The sequence below is a fragment of the Melopsittacus undulatus genome, chromosome 2 (genome assembly GCF_012275295.1).
Source record: "Melopsittacus undulatus isolate bMelUnd1 chromosome 2, bMelUnd1.mat.Z, whole genome shotgun sequence".
Lineage (NCBI taxonomy): Eukaryota > Metazoa > Chordata > Aves > Psittaciformes > Psittaculidae > Melopsittacus > Melopsittacus undulatus.
This window is the reverse complement of record NC_047528.1, coordinates 12,088,208-12,112,116: the sequence shown is the minus strand read 5'-3', so window position 1 is coordinate 12,112,116 and position 23,909 is coordinate 12,088,208.

Here is a 23,909-nt window from a genome sequence, read left to right as displayed (position 1 = left end):
ATCAAATATTCTTAGCACATACCTTATGATTTAATTAACAAATTATTGAGCACTGTAAAGCTGACCTTCACCACTTCATATGCAAAGAATTCTCTTTTTATAATTGCCCTTCTTAAACAGAGAACATTATAAGTCTATGATGTTATGAATCAGCAAAAGATACAAAAAACCTGTCAATTTGGGAAGGCCTGGGGAAAACAGAAAAAATCAAGGAGTTTCACTACAAATCCTTCTGAAACTCCCAGGGCTTGGTCTCCAGATAGGCCGTACTGTGAACTCTGCTCAGGTATCAGTGCTGATGAATCAAAGTGTATGAATGTGTGACACAAGATAAAAACATGTGCCACTAATCACAGAAATTGATTTGGTGTAGATTGTTAGCTTGTATTTTTTTTTGCAATTTTGAACTCAGATTATTTATTGTTGTTTCAACATCTGTAGACACATAAGAGAGCAAAGATAGACTGAAGATGGACTAACAGAAGAGCTAGCCAGATCTCTGTGGCAGAACTGCTGAGATAATCAGGTACAGACAGAGGAGACAGACTTGTAGAAACTATAGAAATGAAACAGTGATGGATTTCAGGTGATTTCAATTCCTTGGATTAAATATGAGTCAAAGAAACAGCTTCTGTGTCAAGTTGGAGCGCATCATGTTTCTGAAGATTTATTGAAAAAGTACAATTTTTTTTAGGCAATTGAAATGTAGATGTTAAACATATTTTAAACTCACATCATTAGAAGATCTCTGGTTATGGGAAAGAAATGGCTGGTATACACAACCAGTTTACATAGAAAAAAAAAAACCTGTGGCCTTTACATTTATATCTGAACCAGACCCTGTGCAAAGTGTTGATTATTCCAGAGTTAATAATTTATATAATATTGATATAGTAACTAAAAACTCTTTGTGTCTCAGAAACTTTGAGGAGGGGTGGGAGTGAAAGTATACAAGGAAAGATAGGTCCAGTGATCCTACCTACAAACAAAAGGGGGAAAATAATTGTACTAAAAATATTTTTATACAAAAGCAAGAATTGAAAGCTCATACACATCTCACTGTTATTACTTATTTTTGAAAATCTTAAGAAAAGTTTAAGAAAAAATAAATCACAATAGGTGACTATTTGTACTGCACACATGTAGGTGTGTTTATAACTCTGGGAATTAAGGTATGTACGTTTTCATTTCTGGTTTAGAATACCTACTCTGCTGTAAAACTGACACCTGCATGGTATTTATTAAAAGAAACACAAGAGAAAGCATCTTGCCTTTCTCTTACACAGTAGGGGTAGGCAAAGCAGAAAAAATAAAGCAGAAGATTATTAGAGACAGTAAGGCAAATGTGTGGGTTTTCAAAATATTTTAGTGTACTGGATTACTATTGTGATATTTTCAGTTTCTACAAGCAAAAGAGAGAATAAAACACTAGAAAAGATGATAAATCAGTAGTTTTACCATCCAAGAAAAATAGTCTCATTCAAGAAAGAAAACTCCTACCGTGATAAAAAAGCTGACAAGTCCATCCTACTATTGATTCTATATTCAAACACTATTTCTTTGCATATTTTTTTATGTAGAAGTTAGGTATCACATGCAGACTGAATGTCCTTGTTATCACTCAAAATATGTTGAGAAATTCCACATTAAAACAATCCATTTGACCTGTTAAATTAACAAAAAATGTAAATAGACTGAGTTGCAAAGAAGTCTGCGGTTAAGTTTACTTAAGGAAAATACCCCTGAAGGCAAATTTGGATAGATCTGAGTTTTAAGGATGCTCACATGTTCTTTTAGGTCCCAGTGGATACTTTAGTCCCCAGTGAAGAGACATAAATCAGAAAAGAATCAGATTGTGGGTGAGATATTGGCCAGCTACTGGAAGTTCATGACTCTATACATTGTCCCATAATTGAAAGTTTATGGCTTTGCTTTAGAGCAAAGAGAAAGCTTAGGTAAGTATCTCCAATTTTTCTGCAATCCTGTTTACTAAAAAGATTTAAAGTAAATCCAAATAACTTATTTCTCTTCTTTGTCTGGTATCCGTAGACAGTATTTGAGCAAGTAATCGCTACTGCTACAGATGCACATGACTGCTACGACCAATAGGATGCTGCTTTTGTGCAGGGTTTGCCATATAATTTGTTATAGTAGGGAAAAGCAAACCTGAAAACTGACTGCGAACTCATTAAAACCTCATAAATAGATCAATAGGGGAGAGATGAATAGAAAGAAAAGCAGTTTCAAATACTTTTTGATTTTAGACAGGGTTAGATCATGTTTTGAATGAAAGAAATAAGGTAGCTTTTACCTCATAATTAAACACTGTCTTCCACAATTATTTCAATTTGACATATTCTTAATTTGCTGTATCCTATGGTGCATATTTCCTACTGAACCTGGCAGTATTATTGGAAAAGGAGAAGTTATATAGGTCAGAAAAATGGGAGGATATAATGCTGTTACATTTCTGTCATTCAGTTCTACAACAAGCCTCATGAGACAGTACTTCTGACAGCAAATCCTGTCAAAATAAGACTCCTGAATAAATAACATGAAGTCTGTTCTGTGAGATTTTGTGCAGGAAAAAAAAACCCTATAAAATTAATTTATGGCCACTGTATTGGCAAAAGTTAGAAAGAATACTTGTAAAACTTCATCTCAGAAATCTCTCTGTAAGAAAATTTCAGGCAATTAGATAAATCATTAGCATGTCAAATAAATAAATAAACAAGTAAGCAAAATAAGTAAATAAATTCTTTGTTAAGGTTAATCGATTAGAGGTTGGCAATTAAAAAAAAAAGTGTGCTGTTTCAAAGTTATTTTCTATTACAGTCATCGTAAATAAAATCTTAAGTTACAAAAAACAGGTATGTTCTGACTTATACTTCCTTCCATAAAATATGCATTTTATGACTCCCTTAAACAGCTACAAAACTCACATCAGTTCATAGAAATTACCCTTTGAATATACATCACCCTCTGAAATTCAAAGTGCCCGTGATAGTAAAAGTTAAAAAAACAGCACCTGGTGCTGCACAGTGTTGTCCCACTGCCTCAAGACCTGAACTCTCCCAGGCAAATGTTTGTCTAACCTGTACTTGAAGTCTGTTATTTTTCCTTGCTTCAGTCCTTATCTGCAGCCAAGTTTCATAAGAAAATACATTTGCACAGTTTCAAGAAGAATGTTGTCAGAAATTGAAGCCTACATAAGAAACAAACCAAATCACCATTGTGAGAGGTTCTATTCTAGATGCACAGGTCAATTTTGACTGTAATTTCTTTTTTTGCCAGTGTGAGACTCAGTGTTATATTTGTCTTAATAGTTTGTGTAAGAAATGGCTTTAGTTTACAAAAACTGGGTTCAAATATACTTTGGGTTTTTTATTTTGTATTTCAGATCGCTATTTTAGCCTCATCTAGCTTGGATTTCAAACTGTGCACATCGCTGTAATCATCTGAATCTGGTCCCCAAAGCCAAAAGCACTTGCCGTCTCCTCAGTCATCATCATTAAGCTGTAGCTATGAAACTACCAGAGCTTTGTTTTAATGAGCTGCATTTCTTGTTCTAACAAACCTCAACATCAGTTCTTATCTCAGTGTCATGGAAGAAACAGTGCTGCTGAAGGTTTTTGTTTTCTCTTTTACTCTCTATCTGTTCCCTATTACCAGTTTGTAAGGGCAAAATATGTTGTTTGTTTTTTAATTTTACTGCATTGCAACATAAGGCCTAGTGACACCTACTCTGCAATCAGTGCCAGGGCTGCATGTTCAGTTAAAAGGAACTGGTGTAACTCTAGCTAGTGGCATAAATTTGTATCAGATACAAAACCCCAGTGATAGCCACTAGATTAGAAAATACAGTAGAGTCCAGCCAGACCATCACTAAGCTTTTTTTTCCTTTAAAATAATGCAGCTAAGAAACAAGTATTTTATGTTTAAAAAAAGATTATTTTAATATTTCCCTGAAAGTATCTCATTAGACACACACAATTTATAATGACATTATCAAAATATCTTCACTAGAGAAATATCACCCCAGTGAATTAACACACTTGAATAAGAAATGTGCTGCTGCCTGCTGCACAGAAAAACAGTTGAATTTGGCTGTATCTGTCAGATCAAATCATAGCTACTAAAAGCATTAACTTTTGTGATATGAACAGAGCAGACAAAGAAACTTGCTTAGACAAGACATTACCCCAAGGATAAATGAAGTTAGAGATTAAGACACACTGAGGAGCAGGATACCACTGAGCAGATGCTAGGTGATGGCAGGAATTAGGGATGCCTATGGCAGAAAGGTTGCAATCACTTTGAGACCTAATCACTGAGACAGGGTGCCAGAAACATGGGACAATGTAAGCAGTGGTAATCAAGGGTGAGAAAGAGAAATGGCTGGCTGTGGTTGCCTATATTGAAACAGTTGTTTATGGATGACTGCCAGATTTAGAGCAGCAAGAAATGACTGAAAGACACCGAGAATTTTGAGAAATACTTGATTATTAAAGGACAAAGATCTGGATTCTTGGAACCATTTTGACAGAGGGATATAGAAAATGATCCCTGACTGAATTATGAAGGTCTGTAGTAGGACACATGCAAATGACTGCATCATTTCTCAGGCCATATCTTCCAAATCTCATCTCTAACATAAAGACAAGTCTGCTTATACTGGAATTTGTTTTGACAGTTCAACTATTCCTGCTTCAATTTACACATTCAATTTTAAGTCAAAATCCCATTTATCTGTTATGAATAGCCACACATAAATCACTCAGTAAAACACTGAAGATGCATCTTTAGATGAAGGTTTGCATCACTGAATTTTGCTGAGGAACTCAAGACCAGAACTGGACCATGGTTGTTCTATGGACCTATTGACCTATGGGATCTATGCATCTGTGGGAGTGAAGACACATCCATCAGGAGACTTCCTCAGTTGATTCCCACTACAGAATTCCATGAAGGTGCACCTTTTTTTCCATTCATTTACAGTGTAGCACTGGGCTTGTTTGTGGATCTACAGAGAAGAAGGTGTTTGACTGCATTGTGCTGTCACTAGCTTGGTGAAGCCCACTGTGAGGCAACCACTTCATGCAGTGTTCCTGCACTAGATCCTTTCAGCCTTAAGTCTGTAAGTCAGCAATCAGAAGTATCTACAGCTATTAGAGATTGTCTACATAGCCTGAAACATCTCCAGCGTGATGACACATGTTCCTTTCTGCACCTGTGATGGTGGAACTCAGGTATGGCTTCTGGTGCTATATGTAGGCACCTGGTAATACAATTGATGTCTGGGTCCCTAAGACCATCCAGCATAACTTTGAGAGTGATTTAGCTCCTCTACAAACAGGTGCCAGGGCTAGTCAGCCAAGTGCTTAAGTGTGATCCACGCACTGAATTTGTAGCCTTGTGAATGTTCCTGCTGTTCACATTGGGCATTTGGGTTCATCTGAGACTCTCGAGTGAATCCCAACAGGCCCAACAGAACCTCTCCCAGCAGGCATTTGGGTGCAACTCCTTGCGTCATATCTGCCAGCCCCACAGAAGTCTGCAGTGGATAGATATCTGGGCATCATGTGTCCAATGACAGTAGACACATCTTTATGGCCAATCATACTTTAGATTTGCATTGTTTATACTACAGAGCAAACACATAATATACAGTTGGAGGTCACACTTTAGGTATGTTGATCATTAACCAAATCCCAGTCCTGGATCTAGATACATTAGAAGCCAAGTAAGCCTCAAGTCCAGTTGATGTCAAGAGGAAAGGAAAACAAAGAATAAAAAGCTGGGATAAATTAAATCTTCAAGTAGTCCTTCATTTGAGGAACTGAATTTGTAGAATTGAATACATACTACTGTCGTGGTTTAAACCAAGTCCCCCTACTCCCGGAGAGTTAGGAAGGAGAATCCAAAGAATGTAGCCCCCACGGATTGAGATAAGAACGGTTTAATTGCTAAGGCATAACACAAAACCCCTACTGCCATTTACTACTACAAATAATAATGATACAGCAAACAGCAAGTGAAAAGAATACAACACCCCACCAGTCACCGACCCATAACTCACTCCACCCTGCCCGGCCGAGCACCATGTGCTCCTTCCTCCATTTTCCTCCACAGCTCCCCCCTCCAGCCTTCTCTTTCCCAGTATGCATCCTGGGCATCACGTGCTATGGTATGGAATACCTCATTGACTAGCCTGGGTCAGGTGTCCTGTCTCTCCTTCCTCCCGGACTCCCCCTGGCTGGAAAAAACCTTGAACAAAAAACACCCTCAAAACATGCTCAAACCATGACATTATCCACCCCTTATTCCATACCATTCACGTCATGCCCAGATCTCACATTTCCAATACACCATCACTCTTAAGTCCACCCCTCGATCATGAGACATCTCTAAGTTGCATCTCTGGACTGATAGCCTGAAGTATCTGGGCCCACCAAAATCATTCACCGTCCCCTTCAGCAGTTCTACAGCTTGCTGCTGGGGACTCCATACAGCTGCCTTCCACCTCCAATGCTTCCAAAGCACTGGAGGGGCCCAGTGGATCAGATACCCGGCTATACTGTCCCACATGCCCTGCCACTCATGACTGTCCAGCCTTGGGAACAGTCTACTGGTGCTCCTATGTACTTGTCTAAACTTAGACAAGACCCAGACCTGACTCTGCTTAACTTTTGGGATCAGACAAAATGGTTGTGGATGGAACACACTCTGTGTGTGTGCCAACATGCTGAAAACCATCACAATCAGCAGGCAGGTCCCAAGGGCACGCAAAAGCCATTCATAACCGTCAGAACTCTCAGATGATGCTGCTGCACTTGTCACTGGGGCTGATGTAGCTGCCCTGCTTGCCAGCTCTCCCACTATCAGCTTCTCTTCTCCCGAGTCCAGATCTTCCTCCTCTGCCTTGCTGGGAAATGCTGCCTGGTCTCCTGCCTCCTGCTGGGGCTCGGCGGGTGACTTCCGGGGAATTTTCTCGGCCGCTGCGGGGTTCGGAACGGCGGCAGGACTCGGTTCCTCCACTGCCTTGCTGGGAAGTGCTGCGTAGTCTCCTGCATCCTGCTGGGGGTCGGCGGGCGACTTCCGGGGGACACTCTCGGCCGTCGGAGGGTCGGGAACGGCCGCAGGACTCACCTGCCCGGCTGCCTGATCCCCCTGCTCAGCTACCGCCCTGCTCCGCTCCTCCCCCGCCTGCTCCCGCTGCTCTGCCACAGCCGTTTGGCTCCCCGTGCCGCTCTCCCTGGCAGCCTCAGCTGCCGGCAGCTCCCGGGGCCGCTCCTTCCTGGCTTCACGCAGCTCCACACAGACGACGACGAGGATAAGGACAAGGACGGCGAAGAGCAGCGGGACGGCCTGGTACAAGTTCAAGTCCACGGCCACGTCCATCCCCCCCTGCTGCCAGAGCCCCACCGTATTACAAGCCTCCGACACAAACACAAACACATCCAATCCATATACAAAGTACCCGGTAAAATCCCGAAACAGCGAGATCCAGAGAAAAACCTCTAAGAGCCAATAAATCAGCATTGTGACAAGAGACCATAAATCCGCTCAGATCTGTTCTTATCTCAATCCCTCGGGCCCCACGTTGGGCGCCAAAAATGTCGTGGTTTAAACCAAGTCCCCCTACTCCCGGAGAGTTAGGAAGGAGAATCCAAAGAATGTAGCCCCCACGGATTGAGATAAGAACGGTTTAATTGCTAAGGCATAACACAAAACCCCTACTGCCATTTACTACTACAAATAATAATGATACAGCAAACAGCAAGTGAAAAGAATACAACACCCCACCAGTCACCGACCCATAACTCACTCCACCCTGCCCGGCCGAGCACCATGTGCTCCTTCCTCCATTTTCCTCCACAGCTCCCCCCTCCAGCCTTCTCTTTCCCAGTATGCATCCTGGGCATCACGTGCTATGGTATGGAATACCTCATTGACTAGCCTGGGTCAGGTGTCCTGTCTCTCCTTCCTCCCGGACTCCCCCTGGCTGGAAAAAACCTTGAACAAAAAACACCCTCAAAACATGCTCAAACCATGACAACTACATAGACCAAACTGAGTAGATGATAGAGCACTTTAAGGTATTTTTCAGGAGGTGTCAGCAGGTCTAATTTTAAAAGGGCAGGTCAGACTGTAATGGTACAGTTATGCTTTTATTTCCTCCATAAGAAGGTTAATACAGTTTTAATACATAGGAAAAGAAAGAACATGCTGTAACCTTTTATCCTTGTCTTTAATCTGACACTAACAAAAACCAAGGAAATGCAGCCTGCCACCGCCTCTCACATCACCACATGCTGCTGTGTTCCTGGAGTTCCCAGAAAGTTATCAGTTGCAGACACATGCAGATGGGTGGGCAGATGCTCCCAGGAGACAGACGTACACACCAGTACCCACACACTGCACAGGAAATGAGAAATTAAGCCTCGGGAGAGCACTGATATTGAAAAGAAAGGAAAAAAAAGGTTGCTCTCCCATGATATAAATATCAATTGATACTGTCGGTGCTGTTAATGGTCCAGCTATTTGGACTGAAGTCTTCATGGTGCCCAAAAAATTCTGCTTAGGGCAACAGTTCTACTACTCCAGTTATAATATTGCCAGAAAGATCCCACCTGTATCTCCTCATCAAAATTATCCCATCTATTTGGTGAGATAGGAGATAAGGACATTTCTCCTGTGGAGACATCACTGCTGGGCTGGGGATGGGGAGAAAAGACTTGGTACCGAGCAGAGAGCAGCTGCTTTTCATTGACAAAACGATTGTTTCTGTAGACCATTTGGTATGTATCAGGAGTAGAAGTTCTGGCAGGATGAAGCTGTCAGATGCTAAAGAGAAAAAAGCCATAAGGCTCTTGAAATGATTAAAAGACTGCAAAAGGCTTGCTATGTTTGAAGGAGCTCCCTTGAAGCCAAGCCATACTGTTTACAGCAGGAGTCCTGGGATGGAGTAGAATAGTTTTATAGGGTTTGAAGGCCAGCATGATTTGGAGGCAAAAAAGCAAGGTGAGATCTAACTCACAGATAATTGCTGCTTTTTATCCTTTTCCCCCCTGTTGAGTGCTTTTTAAAAAAATAGTGCCACAAATTTTAGTAAGTATTTTAGACTAATTCTAACCTTCTTAAACTCTTAGTTTAATGGCAATTATAAGACTATATACAGTAATGCAACCTGCTGGCTGGACTCTTGCCCTGCCAACCCACACCTGGAAGGAAAAAAACAGAGGTACTAGTAGGCACATAGGGAAGTATTAGCAGATACATTTGTAGGAAAACATGGCGAAGCCATTTGCTACCATGCCTATTAGCACATTCTCTGTCTCTTGCCTATTAGAGAACAGTGTCTTTTTGTTGCTTTCTACTGGACCTGGGCATATATGCATTTTAATAACTGCAGGCTGATAATACTGAGACAAGTAGAAACAAAACAAAGATTCAGTTAAGAGACTTCAAGAATGTTTAGGAAACCTTACTACATAGCATTTATTAACTTTCATTCACTTACATAAATGCTAGAAATAAAATACAGAAAACCCATGAATATGTATTGATTCATAAGATTATTCTAACAAAAAATAGTTTCATGTAACTAACTTCTTGTGACTTGATTTACTCAGTAGGACAGTGGAATAGTCCATCTTACCTAAGCTTTTGGTAATTTCATCTCTTCTGCTGAGGCAGATCACAGCTGACTGACTGAAGTACAGGATGTGTAGAATATTTGAAATGCTGCAGTCCTTACCAATACAGGAATGAAAATGAAGAACTTTTACAGCATGAATGAAATCAGAGCTAATAAATTTTATTTTTAATTTTACAATCATCTTGAGTATTGTGAAAATGAGAAAGAACAAAATCATCACATCTGAGTTTTCATTTTTCTAGAATTAGAAATGGAGATATGAGGTCAATGCCAATCAGGCAAGCAGGACGAGGTAACTGCTTAGAGAGAACAAGTAACTTACTACAGTAGCTGATAATATTTCAATTTTTTAAAAGCCTAGAAGTTTAACACACCAGTGTTAACACTGAAAAATGTGTCTGATTCCTTTTATCAAAACATAATAAACATTTTACATACCTGCCAATTGTAACTAGACCACATACAGTAAATGTAAGCTATATGCCCATAGCTTGCAGCATTACTTTACACAAATCTTGTAATTATGCTATTATATGCTAACAATCAGATAGATTAATATAAATAAGATTAACTACTTTAGCTGCTTCTCAGCATCTTCAGGTAATATAAAATTAAATAATAATAAAAAAAGGTAGAATGAGTTTCTACAGGATTACAAATGTGATGCTCATGTCTAGAAATTTCATTACACGCAGCTATGGCCACCCCCAGCCACGTTCCTGCACATAACTGAAGAAACAGAAAAGTAGACATCAGCAAGCAATGCTGTGAAAACAGAAGTGTTCAGTTCTTTCTTTTTTCTGCAATAGAATATGTGTGAAAAAGATCCATATTCTCCAGCAGTCCCCGTACACTCACTGACTGCAGCTTATTTCAGCAGGTAAACAAAATGTCACAAGTTCTCAACTATGAAAAAGAATTTCTTGACATTTTAAAGACACAATAGATACTTTTTATTTCTTATTATGATATTTTCTCATTCCTCTACCTGCATATAATAGTTTTAAAAACTGTCTGCATTACATACAGACTTAGAAGCAGATTAAAGGACATATAATTGATAGCAAAAAGAGAATTCCAATCCGTCCGAGCTTCCAGTCTCAGGTCTGAAGCTACATCCAATCAAGCTTTAAAAAGATTCTTGCACTCTTTCTGTCAGATTTGTTTTTCTTTAAAAGTCTTTCTATTTGTTTTCACATCCAGAAGTAGTCAGTGTTAGGACTACATTTATTTCAGTGGCATCCATCTCTTCTTGCCACTGCCTTGAAAGGGGTTTGCAAATACATGTAGATTTTAGAACTTAAAGGTGTTATTTATATCTCTGTATTGGATTTACATGGCAATGTTGGCCTTTTTTGAGGGGGTGGTGGTGAAGGGATGGCTTCTGTGAGAAGACCCCAGGAGCTACCCACACGTCAGACACAGCTGGAAAAAATGATGCAGAGCAGCTGTGAGAGAGTGAGAAAATGTGAGAGAAACACCCCTGAAGACAGCCAGGTCAGTGAAGGAGGAGGAGGAGGTGCTCCAGGCACCGGAGCAGGCACTTGCCTGCAGACGGTGGAGAAGACTATGAGGAAGCAGTTTGTACCCCTGCAGCCCGTGGAGTATCACATCAGAAATCACTAAGAAAATACTGCAGTGGAAAGTATCACTCTACACGTACTGTTTCTTATATTGTACTACTGAACATTTATTGGCTACACCATACAGATTTACATGGACCTTAGGTGTAACATTGGCTTCACTTTCACTCTTATCCTGCTTGGGAAAATGACAATTTGCTTCAGAAATCTTAGAAGTCTTAGCATTTTCAGAAGCCTTAAGAAGACATATTAGACCTCAAACAGAAGGGATAAACTAAAGATAGAAATTTACATGAAAGTTTCTTTGGGAAGCACTAACAGAATGTTTAGGAAAAGATTTTTTTTTTTCCTTTTTTCAGATCCAGAAATAAAACCACTTATTTGACACAGTTTTCATATCAGAATATAGTAAGGACTTTTTATATGACTCTCTAGGTTTTAATAGATGGACATTAGAGACTTTAATGCAATAGAATATTATAATAAAACGAGATGGGTACTAATATAAATGTACATTAACTCATTTGCTAATGATCAACATCAGCCAAGGGACAGCTGCCAGCAGTTTCATGTCTTTCCATCAAAAAGGAGACAGAGCCTATTTAAATGTTTTAATTGTTGGGAAAGAAATGGATTTGCTTTTATCCAATCAATATTACTTTGACCAAGAATCAATTAAACTGACAGGGCTTCCCTTACTGAAGTAAGTACGGGCTTTAATTAAATTCTATTCTATAGTTTAAGCAAAGCATAAGTGGAGAAGGAGCATGCAAAGGCTACTTTTCATTTGGTCTGTGTATATCAGTTGTATGTTCTTAGGAACAAATCATAAATTAAACTGTAGATACATTAACATTTTACTTTATGTCAAACTAAGCATCAAAATAAAACCACAAATATGTACTAGTCCCATCTATTACAGTAAGTATTTCTATTTTGAATTATCACAAAATGGAAGGCTCTTCATGATCTTTTATATTACAGTGACACAGTATATAAAAGGGCATCCTTCTATTTCCTCAGAAACCATCATTAGTACTAAATAGACTCCCCTTGCCTATTTCTTTAGAAGAGTACTGCACAAAAAGGAGACATTGCAGAATAACAATGGGTTCCATTTAATTGGTGCAACCCTTCCCCCTGCCTGTCAGCAGAATAATTCAATATTCATTCTGAGGCAGAGGAGTTGTTAAAGCATTTCCAGTGATATTTTCAACGGGAATTTTCCTTTTCTCTCATTACCTCTTTAAATCTGAATCACTGGGTTAGAAAAGGATGCCAAAGGGATGGAAAAGAAAAAAAGAGAAGTTTAATTCCTAGGAAATTGCTGAAAATGATGTCATGAAATCAAAGACTGCTTTGGTATAAAAATCTTCAAAAGCGAAAATAGACTTTAAGCAAAAGACTTAGAATACAAAGTCTTTCTGTAAGTGGCAACACCCCAGATCACTTGGCCTGGAGCTTCTTTCATTTCAGTCTCCTGATGTGGTGCTATTCCAATTTATTTTCCTCAGGCTGCTTTGCTCACTAAGGCAAGTAATTAGAATAGCAAATAATAGAGCCAGAGTCCCAAATTAACTTTCAATATTATCATCTTGTTGCTAGTGGCTTAAACAATGCTAACATTGATAAATATATATACCTTCATGGCAAACAACTATTAAAAGAAATGATTTAGTAAAACTTATCTTCAGCAACCATGTTCTAAAACATGATCTTTTTGTGCAAATTAAATGGCATAAAAAATGATTAGCAGGTTGCCCTGGTTAAATATTCTTAATTGCTCAGTGGTTCAGTCCACATGTGTTTTACCTACAGCATCTCTTATATCATTAAGTGTCTCCAACTTGTGGCATGCTGGCAAGTTTTCTTTTAACATTAACAGTTTTCAAAGATCAGCTGTTAATGTGCTGCACACATCAGCAAAAAATAAGATGTTTTTTGATTTAAGAGTGCATTTTCTTTATTCCTCAAAATGTGAGGGAAATTAGAGTCCTCAAGATCTAGTTCAGTGTCTTCCAGTATAAGAGTTTGCTAACTCCTTCTAAAGCAACAAACTGCAGTATCCAGTTTACATTCTTTAGGCTGCTTAGTGTGGATTTTCCCTGCCTCAGCCATAGTACAATTGTATGGACAGTTCTGGTTTCTGTTTTTCAGAGTAGTTTTCCTTCCAGATGTGTCCTTTGAAAATGCGGAAATGAGCAACCAACAAAGGCAGCTCCATCAATTGCAGCTACGTTTTTTAAATGGTCAGGGCCACTGTCAGAACAAGATCTATACAGGTAAGTACAGTGCTTTTCCCTTTTTGCACCTGTTCTGTAACACCAGTTCTAAAAACAACTTTATATGGAAAAAGCCTTATTTGTCTACTAAGTGTTCCGTGACATTGCATTTAATTCATATTGTGTTACGCTTGCTCTGGAGAAGTCATAATTTATTTTAGTAATTAGAAGATCAAGATTTCATGCTTTTGAGTGCTACTTCCATTTCAATAACTCACATTTAAACATTTTGTCAGCCATATTAGGCAGAGCTAGCCAGGGAGATGCTAAACGTGCTGTCATATTATACCATGGTTATCACAAACTTGACAAGGGTTCTATGGGCCATGGCACTACTCTTCTCAGGCATGAGGGAGATCTGAGAGAACTGGAGAGCTGTGAAGGTTGGATTACCTGTCAGGCAAGCCTGGGACTATCAGGCAGTGATGCATGGGAATACAGTACTGTACAGAAATTATCTGCTGCCTATGTGCTTTTCTATCTAACTCAGCCCACTAGAAACTGGTGCAGTCTTGTCACATGCAGACATTTTCACAGTATAGACCTGGCAGTAAAGAAGCATTCTTAGTAAAAATGCCTATTCCCACTTGATGGTGGCAGTGTCTACACTAGGTCTCATCCTATTTGTATCTATTACCCAGTTTATCAATAATTTTCTCATGATTTAATGTTTTTGATCGATGCCTGTAAAGCTTCTAGAACAATAAGTATATATAATAAGGGTGAAGAAAACATCAGCTTCCTGAGAAAGGAGGTTGCAGAATCAAACCTGAATACTTTCATATTCAAGGTTAACAAAGACCACAGAGTGCTGCTTCAGCACTCAAATCTTTTACACATGGGAAAAAAAATCAGGATTTAAGCGTTACATGAAATTTAGCTAGTGAATGATTTATACCCTTTCTGAAGCTACATATTTTTTTTTTAACTTAAAGACCCAGGGGTTTTAATTTCCATCTTAAACACTTTGTGTATTTGTCAGTGCTTCATCATGAGCAACAGAATTTTCTATCATAAGTAACTGATAACCAGAACGAATCTGTATCTGCATTTCCATAAATACAGCCTTTTAGAGTATGATTCCTTAGCAAAGTTAGCTACAGATCTTCAATAAGGAACACACAGCTGCAGCATACCATAGTCAAATTAAAATAACAATCTTAACACCAAAAAAGCCACCCCATCTCTATTTTTTTCCCTCCAACATCATCTACAACATTATCTTGCTTACCTTACTGCTCTTCATTCAAGTACTAATTTCACATAGACCAAATCTTGAATTTCCCCTTTTTTCTCAGATACCATATGACATATGATTTTCTTCATCATTAGCATTGAGTTTGATAGCTTTCTAGATTGCATCATGATGTTCTTTTAATTGGATGATTACATATATGCCCCAGGCAAGTTACTACTCTAACATCTGATAATTTAGCAAAGTAATCTGGTTTTATTTATTTATTTTATTTCTGGCTGAAACACTTTCTAGTCTCAGTGCTCAAAGTGTAATGCCTCTGTAGAAGCAGCCTAGATTCAGAACTTCTGGGTATTTGCATTAGTGGTAATGAAGGATTTCTTGAGCCATGGGAAAACAACATGGGTTTTAATATACATGCCTAAGTGTTGTGCTAGGTCCCTAACTTTAAAAAGCACAGCTTAAATATTTATGAAATGCCATTGTTAATTTTGAATTGAGTAACACCTTATTATCTTTCATAGAGAAATCTGAAAGATCTGCAGTCAGGTTCCTCTGCTGAGTTGCAGGATTGCAGATGTTGGTTTGGCCCCCCTGGGTGAAAGGGTTCAAACTACACCAAAGTTTTTTCAAATTAAAATTTAATTGAAATTATAACCAGTCTGTGGGGGATAGTTCAAATTGGGTTAATACAGTCAGAAAATAGTGATTTAGGATGATGGGTTCAGAACTTGTAATAAATTTCCTTGATTTATTTGGTATTTGCTTGTAAACTATACAGGTCTCCACGTCTGGGCTATGCCTGTACAATTAGTATTGAATGGTCTTTTTACCTTTCAACTCTCAAGACACAGATACTCCAGAATAAGTATACTGCTGAACTTCTCCCCCCCCCCACATCCTTTATTAAAGAATTTCTATGGTAAAGTCTGTAGGAAATGCAGTGGGCATAGATGTATAAACAGGCTTAATCGCATGCTACAACGAGGAGAGAGGTATTGCATCCACATTTCAAAAAGTGACATGAATGTTCTAGAAATGCATTCTCATATGAACAGAAATTTTCAGTAGCATGAGCCAAAAATGAATATATAGCCTTTTGGCTGGAAGAAAATCTCCACCAACTCAGTCCCTGTAAGGATGAAAATTGCTGGACTAATACTATTAAGTTTTGTTTGATTTGAATAATTATTTTGTGCCAATACATTACTGCTTACATAGACATTTCACCTATGCTCTTCTTTATTTCATTTGACTATAATTCTCTCCCCATAGACAGACCTGTCTATGAGGCAAATATGGTTGGCTGAATAGTAGCGACTGTTTAGATAAGGTACCAATGGCTTGAGGGCAATTGCAATATTTAGCAATTACATGTACAATACACCATGCCCCAGTGGGATTCCTGCTGAGAATGTGCTTTACATTGTGTAGAAACAAGCAAGGACAGAAAAAAGCCACAAATATTCGCATTAGGCAGTTTAATGTTGCAGACTATCTCACAGTGTAGATTTAAAATAATAGAAACCAGTGGAGTAAGAAGTCTGAGAAGAACCTGAGACAGCTGTTTCCTGAGGAGCAGAAACCTTTCTGTGCAATTAATGGCATCTGTTACTTCTGCACTACTAGCTCCATATTGTTTCCTCTCTCCAGACCTGAAGGAGAAAATAAAGCCTTTCTAGCCAAAATGAAAAAAGAAAAAACAAACAATAACTCCTCTTTGACTTAAGTCAATAAGAGGAATCCTGCTTATTCCAAGTTCTACCATGTTTACTTGGCTGTCCAAATAGCATTAAAAAAAACCCATTATCAGATTTTCAAAGAACAACCTTGTATCTGGGCTATGCAGTGTGGAGCATCAAGAAAATGGCAGAAAGATTTTAGCCACCTGAGTTAGACAGAAAATTAATCCTTTGAAAAGGACTTGTCTGGACTCTTACTACCATTATGAAAGGCACATTTAGTGAAATAAATAAACTGGTTATTACTTGTACATAAGAGATCAGCACAGACTCAATGTAAAACAAAGCTGCTAAACAGAAAACAAGTTCCACAAAGGGTATTAGGTTGATGACCCCATTACAGCTAATGACCTTGAACACCACTCAGACTTATTTTAACACTTCAAAACCTGTTCTGAAGTACTGCTCTGTTTTTTGTTTAACTCTCAAATTCTTACATGCTATAGTATAAAAGACGAGAATCAGTATCTCAAGGCTGCTTAAATTTAATCATATTAATTTATTTCAGTATTTCTTATGGACACTGGAATTAAGAATCTCAGCTATGGTGTTTGAAATATCCATATGAAATGGAATATATGATTTAATGATGACACAGAATTAACTTTGAAGGTATAGTGGTTATTCACAGTTCAATAAATACCCCAGCATCTTTGTATGATTAACATATGGTTAACTGAGCATTTCTCCTTATTTGATTGTAACTTCTTTACTGTCTACCATCTATTAGTTCTTTTTAAAATTCTGTCTTCTTTGCAGTTTCAGCTGAAAGTTTTGCTCAAGAGTGCCCTTAATCTAGCTCCCGAACACACCCCAAAACGCTAGCTGGAATTCCGTAACAGCTGCAATTTATGTTAGCTTGACTATCATGGGAGCTGGGCTGAATCTTTATTGCTGCAGTGAAAGGCAGAAGCTGAAATTACAATTCCTGGGGTGCTGAACCTAATCATTTTGTTCTGCTCATTCAGCCAAGTTCTACCCAAGCAACCTGACTACATAGTGGAGCTGGCCAAACAGCAGCCTAGATCAGGCCCAGAGGATGAGTTAACCTATGTCCCTGAAACAGAACAGCAAAACCTGCAGGTTAGAAATGGAAGAAGAGATCCATCAGAATTCCTGCCCTGCTGAAATAGCTCCCAAGCACGAAAAAAAGAAAGCAAGAGAAGAGATAGGACATGGTAGGAGTGTCACAGGGCACATGGCAGTACAGGGATCTTCACAAGCCAGTAGAGAATTATAGTGACATTACCCCTGTGTGACCAAAATGGGAGGACAAATTGTAGTGGAGTGGGGGGAAAGAGAAAAAAGAGTGCTGAGATAGACAATTCACTTAATCAAGGACTAGTGCAAGGTGTTGGAAGCCATTTGTTTCTTGCAAACACTGCAATGAGGACTGCATAGAGGCATACAAAGCCTGTAGACAGATAGGTGGACTCAAATAACTATGGTCAATACAGATGACAGGTTCAGAGAATCACAAAGCATTAGACTTCATCACTTCATAATGCTCATCTCTAAATAGAATAGTGCTGCTATCCCAATCCCAATTGTGTAGAATTTACTGATACAAAGATGCTAGGAAGGCTCTATAATAAACACTCTTCCTTCAAATATATATAAGTGCAAATATATATATAAGTATATATATAATATATATATTATAACTATAATATAAAAATATATTATAATAATATATAATTATAATATGTAATATATGTTATTATGTATTATATAATATATATGTATATAATATATATATTATATAATAAATATATGTATTAAGGATTTTACCATTAAGTAGAGGGCACAGCATAACACAACCTTTTAAGATCTTTATTGTCATCTTCCACCAAAGCCACATCTTGCACTACTTGTAAATGGGTTTTTTCCAAATTGAAGGAAAAAGTATTAAAAATAAACATTTTGTCAGTTCAGAGAGGTCCTCTCTCAAGACCCCACAAGTAGACATCTTACATACAATTAATATGGCTACAGTGCAAATTGCAAAATTCTCTTGCCGTACACTTGACAGTAATACTTTTTAAACTGATTATGAATGAGCTGGGACCTCAGGCTGCAGCCATGTGAGTCTTATCTCTAAACAAGTCTAATTAACTACCTAGGCAGTAAACGGAAATTAACAGAAAGTTCAAACTTTTTCTTATTCAAAGCAAATGGCTAGTTCCATGTTTTCTGTCAAATTTTGATGGAGACAGTGAAGTACCATTGCAGGTAGCAAGGCTAGTTTGTACCGAGTTGACTTACATGAACACTTCAAACGTCTCTCTTCTGTGTCATTTTTTAGTTTCCAATTGCAACTTATATTGCTAGTACTGCATGAGATTGGAAAGGGGAAAATTCCCTATTCAGTTTTGCTGCAGACTGTATAAACTCCTTTTATTATGTACTTCCTGTCAGTGCTGCTTTCTGTCTGTGGTTTTCTCTATTGTTTGTGTGTCTTTTCAAAGAGCCACAGAAACACACGAAAATGAAACATTGAGAATCTTATGAGCTATATTTCTGATTATAGTTCCTGACTCTGTTAGCATTTACATCTGATTGGAGTCAACCTGAGGTCTGGCATCATTTCCATGGACAGTTTGTGCATTTTATATTGGATTACTGATGCTGAGCTGATGATATCAATGTTTTGGTCTGCTGTCTGAAGCTGGCTGCCTTAACCATTTAGCTACAGAGTTAGGTTTACGGCTGTTTGTCCTCCTTTTGTCCTCCAGGCTCTTGTGTTGCCACCTATACAGAGGTTCAGCTTGAAGAAAGATGAAACAGATGCCTAAGTCTGGAAGCGATGTCATGGTTTAAACCCAGCTGGTAAGTCAGCACCAAGTAGCAGCTCATTCTTTCCCCCCATCTATTCTACCTCCGGGTGAGATAGGGATGAGAATCAAAAGAATGCAAAACCCGTGGGTTGAGATAGAAACAGTTTAATAACTAAAATACAGTATACTACTACTACAAATGATAATAATAATAAAAAGGGAAATAACAAGAGAAGAAAATATAAAACCAAAGGGGAAAAAAGGAAAAAAAAACAACAATAAACACAAGTGATGCCCAACACAATTGCTCACCACCTGCTTACTGATACCCATTCTGACCCAAGCAGTGACAGGTCCCTTCTGGGTAACTCCCTCCCAGTTCATATACTGGGCATGATGTGCTGTGGTATGGAATACCCCTTTGGTCAGTTTGGGTCAGGTGTCCTGTTTCTGCTTCCTCCTGGCTTCCGTGCTCCTCCTCACTGGCAGAACATGAGAGACTGAAAAGTCCTTGATCATAGTAGTAAGTGCTACTGAGCAACAACTAAAACATTGGTATGTTATCAGCACTGTTCTCAGAATAAAGCCAAAACACAGCACTGCACCAGCTACTAGGAAGAAAATTAATTCTATCCCAGTCCAAACCAGGACAAGTGGTAAGCTTCCAGAAGCTATTTTGCCTTAGAGGCTACGAAAAACCTGAAGTCTCAAGTCTCCTATCTGCAGTTTAGAGATCTTGTCTTTGGACTTGAAGCAAAAAATAAGCAGTGTTATCAATGCCCCCTCCTTTTCTGGTACTTTTAACAAAAAAATGACAGTGATACTGTATCAGGTAATGGATTTAATTATGCCAGGATGAGATACATTTGTAAAACCTTTTACATAAAAGCCTTGTGACAAATAGTGCTGTCATGGGTTCAGCAGTAGCTCATGCTCTGCCAGGGAGGAGGGAGAGATAGGGCGTCTGGTCTGGGCTAGTCGGGGAGGTATTCCATACCACAGCACGTCCTGCTCAGGGAGGGGACTGGAAGCTGGCCGGAAGGGAAGGGGTTAACACTCCGGGCTGGGCTGGGAGAGGGAACTGTAAACTGGCCGGGAGGGGAGGGGTGAGCTCTCTCTTCCGGGCTGTGCTCCTGTCGGCGGGTGGTATCCTATTCTCTCTCCCTGTTTATCTCCTCTAACATTGATTTGTTAGTGGTAGCAGTCGTGATTTGGGTTATACCTTAATTGCTGGACTGATTTTACCTCAATCCGTGGGAGTTGTATTCCTCCGGCTCTCCTTCCCATTCCTCCGGGAGTGGGAAGGTGGGGGGGGGGGGGGGGGGGGAAACAAAGGAGTGTGCAGATTTAGTTTAAACCACAACAAGTGCGTCCATCAAAGGACATAAAATCTGAGATACTTGTGAATAAGCTTTAGAGGAAATATGTGCAGAATAGTTAACTTGACAGATTCTTGGATATCTACAGTGATAGAACTTTAAATAACTAAGCAAATGCTATAGCAGAAATGGATAAGCTGCAAGGTCTCAAACAGTTACACAAACTTGTGGATTTTATCTTGGACTTACCTGGCAAAATCTTAAAATAAATATCACGTTGCACTTCTTATTTTTTTCATAAGTCCCAGCCTTATACTCTATATCTGTATTGAAAACTTAGTCCTTCTGAACTTTTAAGTATCTTTGACTGGGTAGGTGTATTTCTGGACTGAATTTATAGCTACATTATGTGTTTGGACTGCTTTCACACATTCTTAGAGCTCAGGTGTTCTGGCATTACAGGAAAATATATATCTGTGTAGATGCCACAGGCCATCTAAGCTGCACATTGGTCCAACAAGGTTTTATGACTCAATTTGAACTTAATTACACTGATTTGATTTTCCAAGGCTTAAACTGCTAGGTGCAATTCTTCCAAGTGAATAAGAGAGAAGAGCAGATAAGATCTTTCTGTGAAGGTAAAAAAAAAAAACAAGCAGTTGTTTCTAGATCTGTTATCATGACAGTTTTGCAATTTTGTCAGAAGCTTTTATGAAGAGGTGTGAATCCAGCCTATTTGTATGGTCAAAGCTCAGAAAACAGTTTTGGCCAGCTTTGGCATAGTTCATTGCAGCTTGGAGTTCATCTTTAATTAATAAGAAAATCCACCATGCTCAATTAGACCAGAGGTTTGGAACAGAACACAGTTTTGATGTTACCTCTGTAGAATGAAGAATTACAGGCATAGCAACAGGAGACTGACCTCTTCTGAATAATTGATAGCCTGATTATCTCTACAGACTTTTGGTTCATATATTTTAGACAAATAATACATTTGATCATTTGAATATATGGATGCAAGTAAAATCTTTTGTCAGACAGGTGAGACATAAAAGCAACCTCAGTAGTTCAGTTCATATGTCAATTCACACTCAATAGAATCTTATTCTAAAATGCCATGTGGAGCTGTGCAATGGAAACCTCGACTGGAAGAAGTTTTAAGGTGACTATGTCTACATTTTACCACTGAATAATGGCGATACAAGCGGAGTACAAAGTTACTGAATAGAAAAAAATGAGATTTCCAGGGTGACACAATAATAACAGAGATATATAAGCAAATCTCCTCAATGTACCCCTCTAGATCCCAGAAGTCTTTTTATTCCTTCCTCACTAAGACCTTAGTTCACATCTGTCCCCTGGTCTTCTCTAGGGTTGCCCTGTAGCTGCCTATGCAGTATGTTTGTGCTTTCTCTGCATTTTGTCTTGGTTTAAGACCAGCTGGTAACTCAGATCTGCACAGTTACTCACTCACTCACCCTTTTATCCCCCTCTCCAGAAGGGATAGGGAGAAAAATCAAAAGAATGTAAAACCAACAGGTTAATATAAGAACAGTCCAATCACTAAAGTATAACACAAAACTACTACTACTAATAATGATGATAACGGAAATAACAAAGGAAGAGAATATACAACAAAAGGGGAAAAAACCCAAACAATAAACACAATTGATGGTCAATACAGTTGTCACCACCCGCAAACCAATCCAAGCAGTGATCTGGCCCTTCCAGGTAATTCCCCTCAGTTTATATACTGGGCATGACATGCTGTGTTGTGGAATACACCTTCTGTTAGTTCGGGTCAGGTGTCCTGTCTCTGCTTCATCCTGGCTTCTGTGCTCCTCCTCACTGGCAGAACATGAGAGACTGAAAAGTCCCTGATCATAGTAGTAAGTGTTACTGAGCAACAACTAAAACATTGGTATGTTATCAGTGTTGTTCTCAGACTAAAGCCAAAACACAGCACTGCACCAGCTACTAAGAAGAAGAAAACAACTGTTACAGCTAAACCCAGGAAAATTCTCATTGTGCTCTTTTCTTCTTCCTGCACATCTCACCTTGCGTTTGACAAATCCCCCAAGCCACTTATGAATTTCTAAATGCTTTCAGGAAGGAGCAATCCCTGCCTCCTTTAGTTGGGTTTCATCTGACCCTGGTAGCAGGCTGCCTTCCTCTCCACAGACCACTCTCTCTTAACAGAACAAAATAGGGCATACACTAGCACATACTGCACAGTGAACAAACAAATCACTCACTGTAAACTACTACAGTAGCTGGTTTTCAGTGTTTATTCCCCCACTCAAAGAGCAAGGATATGACCTCTGCAAATAAGCTGCTGGCAGTATGATAACTCTTTTACTACCTTTGAAAGAGATTGACAAACTCAGAGACCTTTGAAGGCTGAACTGCTAATCTCTAGTCTTTCAAAAAGGGGATCTTTGTCCCCACAAATCCGTAATTTCCCCAGGACATCACCGGTCTTCAGAAAGATTTCTATTCTGCAGTTTTTTTGCAAAAAGCATTTTGAATAAGTGTTACTGATGTTTCTCCTTCCCTTTCTCCCTTTTTTCTCTGCCAACCATTGACATTTACACATCCAAATAATTAATTTTCTCCTTTTATTTTTTTTTTTATAAAACCATAATGATTTTCTTGCCTTTCAAATTACAAAACTTAGGAACAAATACTCACCTCTGTGAATTTTTCAGCCTTTATCTGTTTGAAGTACAAGGTTACTTAAGTGTATGCCTTTGACTGTCTTACTTAATGCCAGAGCCATTATTATTTCCTTCCTTTTCAGCTGATGCACATATTCAGCTAAAAATCAATTGTGTGCCACATCCGCAAACATGCCCTCAGTCTTACTTCCTCTCATTTATATTATGCACTCTTTGCTTGGATAGTTAAACTTCCATTAATACCACTCAGGACATCTCAACATTTTTTTTAAAGTTCTATCATTTCACAGTCCAATTGCTATCTCTGGCAAGATGACCTACATAACGTTCATAGAGCTATTTCTCCTACAAATATAACCTCAGTCTATAATGTCCCTTCACTTTTAATTTCATAAATAGATTTTCATAGCTCTCTCAAGTGCTGCTCCAAGTGCTTTTTCTTGGGTAAGGTTAGGAAAGCTAAAGCCCTGATAAAATCTAATCTGGTCAGGGAAGTCAAGGGCAACAAGAAAAGCTTTTATAAGTATGTTAGTGATAAAAGGAAGACTAGGGAAAATGTCAACCTTTTCCAGAAGGAAACTGTACCCAGGACATGGAGAGGGCCAAAGTACTCAATGACTTTTTTGCCTCAGTCTTCACAAGCAAGTGCTCCAGCCACACTGTCCAAGTCCA